This window comes from Arachis hypogaea, chromosome 11, assembly GCF_003086295.3.
Source record: "Arachis hypogaea cultivar Tifrunner chromosome 11, arahy.Tifrunner.gnm2.J5K5, whole genome shotgun sequence".
Classification (NCBI taxonomy): Eukaryota; Viridiplantae; Streptophyta; class Magnoliopsida; order Fabales; family Fabaceae; genus Arachis; species Arachis hypogaea.
The window spans coordinates 104,653,673-104,664,600 of record NC_092046.1 but is presented as its reverse complement, the minus strand read 5'-3'; the positions used below and the strand labels follow the sequence as shown (position 1 = coordinate 104,664,600).

At 38.8% G+C, this 10,928-nt stretch overlaps 1 non-coding gene across 1 annotated transcript; it reads right to left on the bottom strand.

The window, feature by feature from the left end:
• Nucleotides 1-10,564: 10,564 nt before the first annotated feature.
• Nucleotides 10,565-10,671, bottom strand: LOC112725344 (small nucleolar RNA R71). The gene has a single exon (XR_003164458.1). It is a non-coding gene; the product is annotated as a small nucleolar RNA R71 (small nucleolar RNA).
• Nucleotides 10,672-10,928: the final 257 nt, after the last annotated feature.

Here is a 10,928-nt window from a genome sequence, read left to right as displayed (position 1 = left end):
AAGGTGATACTTTTCTAGTGATCATAAGCTCTGCTCTAAGTTCACAGGAAGAGGAAGCACTTATTCAAGTGCTAAGGACACACAAGACAGCTCTTGGGTGGTCCATAGGTGACCTTAAGGGCATAAGCCCAGCTAGATGCATGCACAAAATCCTATTGGAGGATAATGCCAAACCAGTGGTTCAACCACAGAGGCGGCTAAATCCAGCCATGAAGGAAGTGGTGCAGAAAGAGGTCACCAAATTACTAGAGGCTGGGATTATTTATCCCATTTCTGATAGCCCCTAGGTGAGTCCTGTTCAAGTCGTCCCAAAAAAGGGAGGTATGACAGTGATTCATAATGAAAAAAATGAACTGGTTCCTACAAGAACAGTTACAGGGTGGTGCATGTGTATTGACTACAGAAGGCTCAATACAGCCACCAGAAAGGATCATTTTCCTTTACCCTTCATAGACCAGATGCTAGAAAGACTAGCAGGTCATGATTATTACTGCTTTTTGGATGGCTACTCAGGCTATAACCAGATTGCAGTATATTCCCAGGATCAAGAGAAAACAGCATTCACATGTCCATCCGGAGTGTTTGCTTATAGAAGGATGCCATTTGGGCTATGTAATGCGCCTGCAACCTTCCAGAGATGCATGCTCTCTATTTTCTCTGACATGGTGGAAAAATTTCTAGAAGTCTTCATGGATGACTTCTCAGTTTATGGAGACTCATTCAGCTCCTGCCTTGATCACCTGAAACTTGTTCTGAAAAGATGCCAAGAGACCAACCTAGTTTTAAACTGGGAAAAGTGTCACTTCATGGTGACTGAAGGAATTGTTCTTGGGCATAAAATCTCAAACAAGGGAATAGAGGTGGATCAAGCAAAAATAGAGGTAATTGAAAAATTACCACCACCTGCCAATGTTAAGGCAATCAGAAGCTTTCTGGGGCATGCAGGATTCTATAGGAGGTTTATAAAGGATTTTTCAAAAATCGCAAAACCTCTAAGCAATCTGCTAGCTGCTGACACGCCATTTGTGTTTGACACAAAGTGCCTGCAGGCGTTTGAAACGCTGAAAGCTAAGCTGGTCACAGCACCAGTCATTTCTGCACCTGACTGGACATTACCATTTGAGCTGATGTGTGATGCCAGTGATCATGCCATTGGTGCAGTATTGGGACAGAGGCATGACAAGCTTCTGCATGTCATTTATTATACCAGTCGCGTTCTAAATGATGCCCAGAAAAATTACACAACCACAGAAAAAGAACTACTTGCAGTGGTTTACGCCATTGACAAGTTCAGATCATACTTAGTAGGATCAAAAGTGATTGTGTATACTGACCATGCTGCTCTTAAATATCTACTCACAAAGCAGGATTCAAAACCCAGGCTCATCAGATGGGTATTGCTTCTGCAAGAGTTTGATATAGAAATAAGAGACAGAAAAGGGACAGAGAACCAAGTGGCTGATCATCTGTCCCGGATAGAGCCAGTGGAAGGGACGCCCCTCCCTTCTCTTGAGATCTCTGAAACATTTCCTGATGAGCATTTATTTGCCATTCAGGAAGCACCATGGTTTGCCGATATTGCAAACTATAAAGCTGCAAGGTTCATACCTAAGGAGTACAACAGGATACAAAAGAAGAAATTAATTACTGATGCAAAGTACTACTTGTGGGATGAACCTTATCTCTTTAAGAGATGTGCAGACGGAATCATCCGTAGGTGTGTGCCTAGAGAAGAAGCACAGAGGATCCTGTGGCATTGCCACGGATCTCAATATGGAGGCCATTTCGGAGGTGAGCGAACAGCCACCAAGGTCCTCCAATGTGGCTTCTATTGGCCCACACTCTATAAAGATTCCCGAGAGTTTGTACGTAATTGTGACAGTTGCCAAAGAGCTGGTAATCTGCCTCATGGTTACGCCATGCCTCAACAAGGAATCTTGGAAATTGAGTTGTTTGACGTATGGGGAATTGACTTCATGGGACCTTTCCCACCATCATACTCAAACACTTATATTCTGGTGGCAGTTGACTATGTATCAAAATGGGTTGAAGCTATTGCCACACCCACCAATGATACTAAAACAGTGCTGAAGTTCCTCCAGAAACATATCTTTAGCCGGTTTGGTGTCCCTAGAGTACTAATCAGTGATGGGGGCACTCACTTCTGCAATAAACAGCTTTACTCTGCCATGGTTCGATATGGAATTCGCCACAAGGTGGCCACTCCATATCATCCACAAACCAATGGGCAAGCTGAAGTCTCTAACAGAGAATTAAAGAGAATCCTGGAACGAACAGTAAATACCCGTAGAAAGGATTGGGCACGGAGCTTGGATGATGCTCTGTGGGCTTACAGGACAGCATTCAAGACCCCCATAGGGACATCTCCATACCAACTCGTGTATGGTAAGGCATGTCACCTGCCCGTGGAACTGGAACATAAGGCCTACTGGCAACCAGATTCCTAAACTTTGATGCCAAATTAGCAGGAGAAAAACGATTGCTCCAGCTAAATGAGCTAGAGGAATTCAGATTCACAGCTTTCGAAAATGCCAAGCTTTATAAAGAAAAATAAAAAAAATGGCATGACAAAAAGCTGTCATCTAGAATCTTTGAACCAGGACAGAAGGTCCTGTTGTTTAACTCTAGACTCAGGCTATTCCCCGGGAAACTGAAATCCCGGTGGAGGGGACCATACGTGATTACAAGTGTGTCACCATATGGTTATGTGGAGCTTCAAGATATTGATTCTGATAAGAAGTTCATTGTCAATGGACAGAGAATCAAGCATTATCTTGAAGGAAACATTGAGCAAGAATGCTCAAGGCTGAAGCTAGATTAAAAAGCTCAGCAAGGTCCAGCTAAAGACAATAAAGAAGCGCTTGCTGGGAGGCAACCCAGCCATGGGGCAACAATCCTCTAAGCATTTTTCCCTATTTCTATTTTTATTTTTATTTGTTTATATAAAGTTCATTGATAATAGGGTAAATAATCATTTACAGAAGACCTCGGCACACAAAACAGAGAAAAGGATCTCACTGGCAAGAAAACGCCAGTAAAAGAGCATTTTGGGCATTCAACGCCCAAAATGGGCATCCACTGGGCGCTGAACGCCAGTGATGGTAGCAGCTGGGCGTTCAACGCCAGAAAGGGGCACCCACTGGGCGTTGAACGCCAGTAATGGCAGCAGCTGGGCGTTGAACGCCCAGGAGAGCAGCAATTGGGCGCTGAACGCCCAAAACAGGCAGTGTTTGGGCGTTCAAACGCCAGGAAGGCAGGGAGGAGCCAAATTCATTTTTTCCACACGTATTTCCATTTTAATTTCAAATTTTATGCTTCAATGCATGATTTTTACATGAACATGTCAAGAACCCTGATTTCTAAAATCCTAAATTTCTAAAAATCCATCTTTCCAAATTCAATCCAACTCTTTTCAAATCTTTTCTGAAAACAAATCTATCTTTTTCACTCCAAAATCTTTTCAACTAATCCATATCTTTTTCAAATCTCCATATTATCTTTTTCAAAATTCAGATTTATCTTTTTCAAAAATCTATCATATCTTTTCAAAATTAAACTATATCTTCTATCTTATCTTTTTCAACTCAATCTTTTTATCTTATCTTTTCCAATTTTTCGAAAACCCACCCCCCATCCCTTTAAATTTGGGTTCGGCCTCCCTCCTCCTCCATCAACAATTGCACCTAGCTCTCCCTCTATCCCTCTCCTTTCTATTCTTTTGCTTGAGGACAAGCAAACCTCTAAGTTTGGTGTGTGTATCCGAGATCACTAAGATCATGGCTCCCAAAGGAAAACAACCCACTCCAAGAGGCAAGAAAGAGAGCGTTCCAAAACCACTTTGGAATCAAGGGAAGTTCTTATCTAAAGAACATTCAGACCATTATCTTAAAGTAATGGGTCTGAGATCAGTGATCCCGGAAGTTAGATTCGATCTGAAAGAAGATGAATATCCGGAGATCCAGGAGCAAATTCGAATCAGGAACTGGGAAGTCCTAGCTAATCCTGAAACGAAAGTAGGAAGGAACATGGTCCAGGAGTTCTATGCTAACATGTGGCAGACTGACAAGCAAAAACTATCTGGAACTGCCTTCTATGAATTTCGGACCATGGTCAGAGGGAGGATTGTTCATACCACCCCTAACAAGATCAGAGAGATCTTAAAGCTACCTCAACTAAAGGATGATCCAGACTCCTTCAACAGGAGGATGATGAGAGCAGACATTGACCTGGATAAGATTCTAGAGGATATATGTATCCCTGGAGCCAGGTGGACCACAAACACAAAGGGTGTCCCAAATCAACTCAAGAGAGAGGATCTCAAACCAGCCGCCAGAGGATGGCTGGACTTCATTGGGCGTTCTCTGTTGCCCACTAGCAACCGATCTGAAGTCACAGTCAAAAGAGCAGTGATGATCCATTGTATCATGATGGGAAAAGAAGTGGAGGTTCATCAGCTGATTTCAACTGAACTCTACAAGATTGCTAACAAAAATTCAAAAGAGGCCAGGTCTATCCAAGCGTGATTTCTCTATTCTGCAAGGACGCTGGAGTAAGGATGGGAATAACTGAATATATCCTAATTGAAAAGTCAATCACCAAAGCATCAATGGAGAGACAACAAGCACAGGAGGATCCCATCAAGAAGAGAGCACAGGAATTCCTCCCAGAGATCCCTCAAGCTGAATACTGGGAATATCTTGAGACGTCCGTCACCAAGATATGGGAAGCTATGGAGCAAATAATAAAAGAACAGAAGGAACACAGTCAAATGCTGACCTATATGTTTAAAGAACAAGAGGAGCAGGGGCGTGACTTAAGGGAACTGAAGCGCCAAAAGTCTTCTCTTGTAGGACCAAGCACCCCAAGGATCAGAGGAACCCCCGTGCCCCCAGAATAAAGGTTGTTAATTTCCAATTTCTGCCTTAACTCTGTGACAGTGTCCTTATAAAAGTTTACCTTAGAAGTCATATAGTAGTAATTAGTATCTATTTTGATTTTATCTCCAATTAAGCTATAGTTTATTTTTCTCATCATCATTAAACATGAATAAAGTAGTAGATCTTTTGAATAAGAGGAAATAAAATTTCGAGTTTTAATAAGAGAAATTCTAATTAGTTAAATGTGGTGGCAATGCTTTCTGTCTTCTGAATGAATGCTTGAACAGTGCATATGTCTTTTGAATTTGTTGTTTAAGACTGTTAAATATGTTGGCTCTTGAAAGAATGATGAACATGAGACATGTTATTGGTAATCTGAAAAATCATGAAAATGATTCTTGAAGCAAGAAAAAGCAGCAAAGAACAAAGAAAAAAAAAAGGAAAAATAAAAAAAGAGAAGAAAAAGCCAATAACCCTTAAAGCCAAAAGGCAAGGGCAAATGAAAGAGATCCCAAGGCTTTGAGCATCAGTGGATAGGAGGGCCTAAAGGAATAAAATCCTGGTCTAAGCGGCTAAACCAAGCTGTCCCTAACCACGTGCTTGTGGCGTGAAGGTGTCAAGTGAAAACTTGAGACTGAGCGGTTAAAGTCAAGGTCCAAAGCAAAAAGAAGAGTGTGCTTAAGAACTCTGGACACCTCTAATTGGGGACTTTAGCAAAGCTGAGTCACAATCTGAAAAGGTTCACCCAATTATGTGTCTGTGGCATTTATGTATCCGGTGGTAATACTGGAAAACAAAGTGCTTAGGGCCACGGCCAAGACTCATAAAGAAGCTGTGTTCAAGAATCATCACACTGAACTAAGAGAATCAGTAACATTATCTGAATTCTGAGTTCCTATAGATGCCAATCACTCTGAGCTTCAATGGATAAAGTGAGATGCCAAAACTGTTCAGAAGCGAAAAGCTACTAGTCCCGCTCATCTAATTAGAATCTGAGCTTCAATCTAAAACTCTGAGATATTATTGCTTCTCAACCTATTAGTCTTCTATTTTATTTGTCTAGTTGCTTGAGGACAAGCAACAGTTTAAGTTTGGTGTTGTGATGAGCGGATATTTTATACGCTTTTTGGGGATAATTTCATATAGTTTTGAGTATGTTTTAGTTAGTTCTTAGTCTATTTTCATTAGTTTTTAGGAAAAATTCATATTTCTGGACTTTACTATGAGTTGTGTGTTTTTTTGTAATTTCAGGTATTTTTCTGGCTGAAATTGAAGGAGCTGAGCAAAAATCTGATTCAGGCTGAAAAAGGACTGCTGATGCTGTTGGATTCTGACCTCCCTGCACTCAAAGTGGATTTTCTGGAGCTACAGAACTCAAAATGGCATGCTTCCAATTGCGTTGGAAAGTAGACATCCAGGGCTTTCCAGCAATATATAATAGTCCATACTTTGCACAAGGATAGACGACGTAAACTGGCGTTCAACGCAAGTTCTCTGCCCAATTCTGGCGTCCAGCGCCAGAAAAGGATCAAAAGCTGGAGTTGAACGCCCAAACTGGCATAAAAACTGGCGTTCAACTCCACAAATGGCCTCTGCACGTGAATTGCTTAAGTCTCAGCCCAGCACACACCAAGTGGGCCCCAGAAGTGGATCTCTGCATCATCCATCATAGTCCACTCATATTTTGTAACCCTAGGCTACTAGTTTAGTATTTAAACAACTTTTAGAGACTTATTTTGTATCTGATGACATTTTAGATCTAAACTTTGTATTCTCTGACGGCATGAGTCTCTAAACCCCATTGTTGGGGGTGAGGAGCTCTGCTGTGTCTCGATGAATTAATGCAAGTATTTCTGTTTTCCATTCAAACACGCTTGTTCCTATCTAAGATGTTCATTCGCGCTTAACTGTGATGGAGGTGATGATCTGTGACATTCATCACCTTCCTCAAACCATGAACGTGTGCCTGACAACCACCTCCGTTCTATATCCGATTGAATGAGTATCTCTTAGATTCCTTAATCAGAATCTCCGTGGTATAAGCTAGAAATGATGGCGGCATTCATGAGAATCCGGAAAGTCTAAACCTTGTCTGTGGTATTCCGAGTAGGATTCAAGGATTGAATGACTGTGACGAGCTTCAAACTCCTGAAGGCTGGGCGTTAGTGACAAACGCAAAAGGATAGTAAATCCTATTCCAACCGGATCGAGAACCAACCCGTGATTAGCCGTGCTGTGACAGAGCGCGTGAGCGTAGTTTTCACTGGGAGGATGGAAGGTAGCCATTGACAACGGTGATCCACCAACACACAGCTTGCCATAGGAGGACGTGCGTGCGTGAACAAGAAGACAGAGGAAAGCAGAGATTCAGAAGACAAAGCATCTCCAAAACTCCAACATATTCTCCATTACTGCATAACAAGTAACCCTTAATCCATGCTCTATTGTTTATTTGCAATTCAACTGATTAACATAATTGACTTCCTGACTAAGATTTACAAGATAACCATAGATTGCTTCAAACCAACAATCTCCGTGGGATTCGACCCTTACTCACGTGAGGTATTACTTGGACGACCCAGTGCACTTGCTGGTCATGTGTGCGAAATTGTAAGAGAGTAACAATTTTGTGCACCAAAAGTACTATTGTTTTTCTATTCAATTCAAGCTTATTCCTATTCTAAGATATTCATTCGCACCCAAAAACATGATTAATGTGATGATTATGTGACGCTCATCACCATTCTCACCTATGAACGTGTCCCTGACAACCACTTCCGTTCTACATGAAGATGAGACAGAAAGAGTATCTCTTAGATATCTAATACAGCGGACCGAGTCTGAGATATTAGAGTCTTCGTGGTATAAGTTAGAACCCATGGATGGCCATTCTTGAGATCTGGAAAGTCTAAACCTTGTCTGTGGTATTCTGAGTAGGATCTAGGAAGGGATGGCTGTGACGAGCTTTAAACTCGCGAGTGCTGGGCATAGTGACAGATGCAAAAGGATAGTAAATCCTATTCCAGTATGATCGAGAACCGATAGATGATTAGCCATGCAGTGACAGCGCATTGGACCATTTTCACAGAGAGGACGGGATGTAGCCATTGACAACGGTGATGCTCAACATACAGCTTTCCATGGAAAGGAGTATGAAGGATTGGATGAAAGCAGTGGGAAAGTAGAGATTCAGGAGGAATTAAGCAACTCTATACGCTTATCTGAAATTCTCACCAATGAATTACATAAGTATCTCTATCCTTATTTTACGTTTTATTTATCTTTTAATTATTAAATCCCCATAACCAATTGAATCCGCCTGACTGAGATTTACAAGGTGACCATAGCTTGCTTCAAGCCGACAATCTCCGTAGGATCGACCCTTACTCACTTAAGGTTTATTACTTGGACGACCCAGTGCACTTGCTGGTTAGTTGTGCGGAGTTGTGACAAAGTGTGTGAATTACGTTCCGAGCACCAAGTTTTTGGCGCCGTTGTTAAGGATCACAATTTTGTGCACCAAGTTTTTGGCGCTGTTGCCGGGGATTGTTCGAGTTTGGACAACTGACGGTTCATCTTGTTGCTCAGATTAGGTAATTTTATTTTATTTTTAAGCTTTTTATTTCTTATTTTCGAAAATAATACAAAAAAAATTTCTTTTTCGTTTTTCCCAAAATAATTTTCAAAAATCCAAAAAAATTATAAAATCATAAAATCAAAAATAATTTTTGTGTTTCTTGTTTGAGTCTTGAGTCAAATTTTAAGTTTGGTGTCAATTGCATATTTTTAAAATTTGTGCATTTTCGAAAACTCATGCATGTGTTCTTCATGATCTTCAAGTTGTTCTTGACAAGTCTTCTTGTTTGATCTTCATATTTTCTTGTTTTGTGTCTTTTGTTGTTTTTCATATGCATTTTTGCATTCATAGTGTCTAAACATGAAAAATCTCTAAGTTTGGTGTCTTGCATGTTTTTCTTTTCTTAAAAAATTTTCAAAAATAAGTCTTGATGTTCATCTTGATCTTCAAAGTGTTCTTGGTGTTCATCTTGACATTCAAAGTGTTCTTGCATGCATTAGTTATTTTGATTCATAATTTTTATGTTCTGTTTCAATTTAGTGTTTTTCTCTCTCATCATTAAAAATTCAAAAATAAAAAATATATCTTTCCTTGTTTTACTCATAAATTTCAATTTCAAAATTCTATCTTTTCAAATCTTTTTCAAAAATCAAATCTTTTTCATTTATTTTTATATATTTTCGAAATTTTTTTTAAAAAAATTTATTTTCAAAATCTTTTTCCTATTCTTACTTCATATTTTCGAAAATCTCACTAAAATTTAATTTTTAGATTAAAAAATTTCAAGTTATTACTTGCCTATTAAGAAAGGTTCAATCTTTAAATTTTAAAATCATATATTTTTGTTTCTTGTTAGTCAAGTAATCAACTTTAATTTTCAAAATCATATCTTTTTAATTTTCAATCATATCTTTTTGATTGCTAATTTCAAAATCTTTTTCAAAATCAAATCTTTTTAATTTCTTCTTCAATCATATCTTTTCAATCATATCTTTTTTTTTTTTAAAAAATTGCAATCATATTTTCTCAATCAAATCTTTTTCAAAATAATTTCAATCATATCTTTTTCAAAAATCAAATTTTAAAATCCTTTCTAACTTCTTATCTTTTCAAAAATTGATTTTCAAATCTTTTTCAATTAACCACTTAACTTTTTGTTTGATTCTTATCTTTTTTAAAACTACCTAACTAACTCTCTCCCTCTAATTTTCGAAAATACCCTTCCCTCTTTTTTAAAATTCCTTTTTAATTAACTAATTGTTTTAAACTTTAATTTATTTTAATTTTTCTTTTTTAGAATTTTAAACTTTAATTTTAAATTAAAAACAAAAATACTTTTATTTTAATTTATTTAATTTTCGAAATTCTCTCCCCCTCATCTCTTTCTAATTATTTTATTTATTTACTAACACTTCTCTTCATCTAAAAATTCGAACCCTCTCTTCCTCCTTGTGTTCGAATTTCTCTTCTTCTATTCTTCTCTTCCACTCACATAAGGAATCTCTATACTGTGACATAGAGGATTCCATATTTTCTTTTGTGTTCTCTTCTTTTTCATATGAGCAGGAACAAGGATAAGAACATTCTTGTTGAAGCTGATCCTGAACCTGAAAGAACTCTGAAGAGGAAGCTAAGGGAAGCTAAAGCACAACTCTCAGGAGAAAACCTGACTGAAATTTTCGAAAAAGAAGGAGACATGGCTGAAAATAATAACAATGCAAGGAAGATGCTTGGTGACTTTACTGCACCAAATTCCAACTTACATGGAAGAAGCATCTCAATCCCTGCCATTGGAGCAAACAATTTTGAGCTGAAACCTCAATTAGTTTCTCTGATGCAACAAAACTACAAGTTTCATGGACTTCCATTAGAAGATCATTTTCAGTTCTTAACTGAATTCTTGCAAATCTGTGATACTGTTAAGACCAATGGGGTTGATCCCGAGGTCTACAGGCTTATGCTTTTCCCGTTTGCTGTAAGAGACAGAGCTAGAATATGGTTAGACTCTCAACCTAAAGACAGCCTGAACTCTTGGGATAAGCTGGTCACGGCTTTCTTAACCAAGTTCTTTCCTCCTCAAAAGCTTAGTAAGATTAGAGTGGATGTTCAAACCTTCAAACAGAAAGAAGGTGAGTCCCTCTATCAAGCTTGGGAGAGATACAAGGAACTGACCAAAAAGTGTCCTTCTGACATGCTTTCAGAATGGACCATCCTAGATATATTCTATGATGGTCTGTCTAAATTATCTAAAATTTCATTGGACCATTCTGCAGGTGGAACCATTCACCTAAAGAAAATGCCTGCAGAAGCTCAGGAACTCATTGACATGGTTGTAAATAACCAGTTCATGTACACCTCTGAAAGGAATCCTGTGAGTAATGGGACGCCTAGGAGGAAGGGAGTTCTTGAAATTGATACTCTGAATGTCATATTGACTCAGAATAAAATATTGA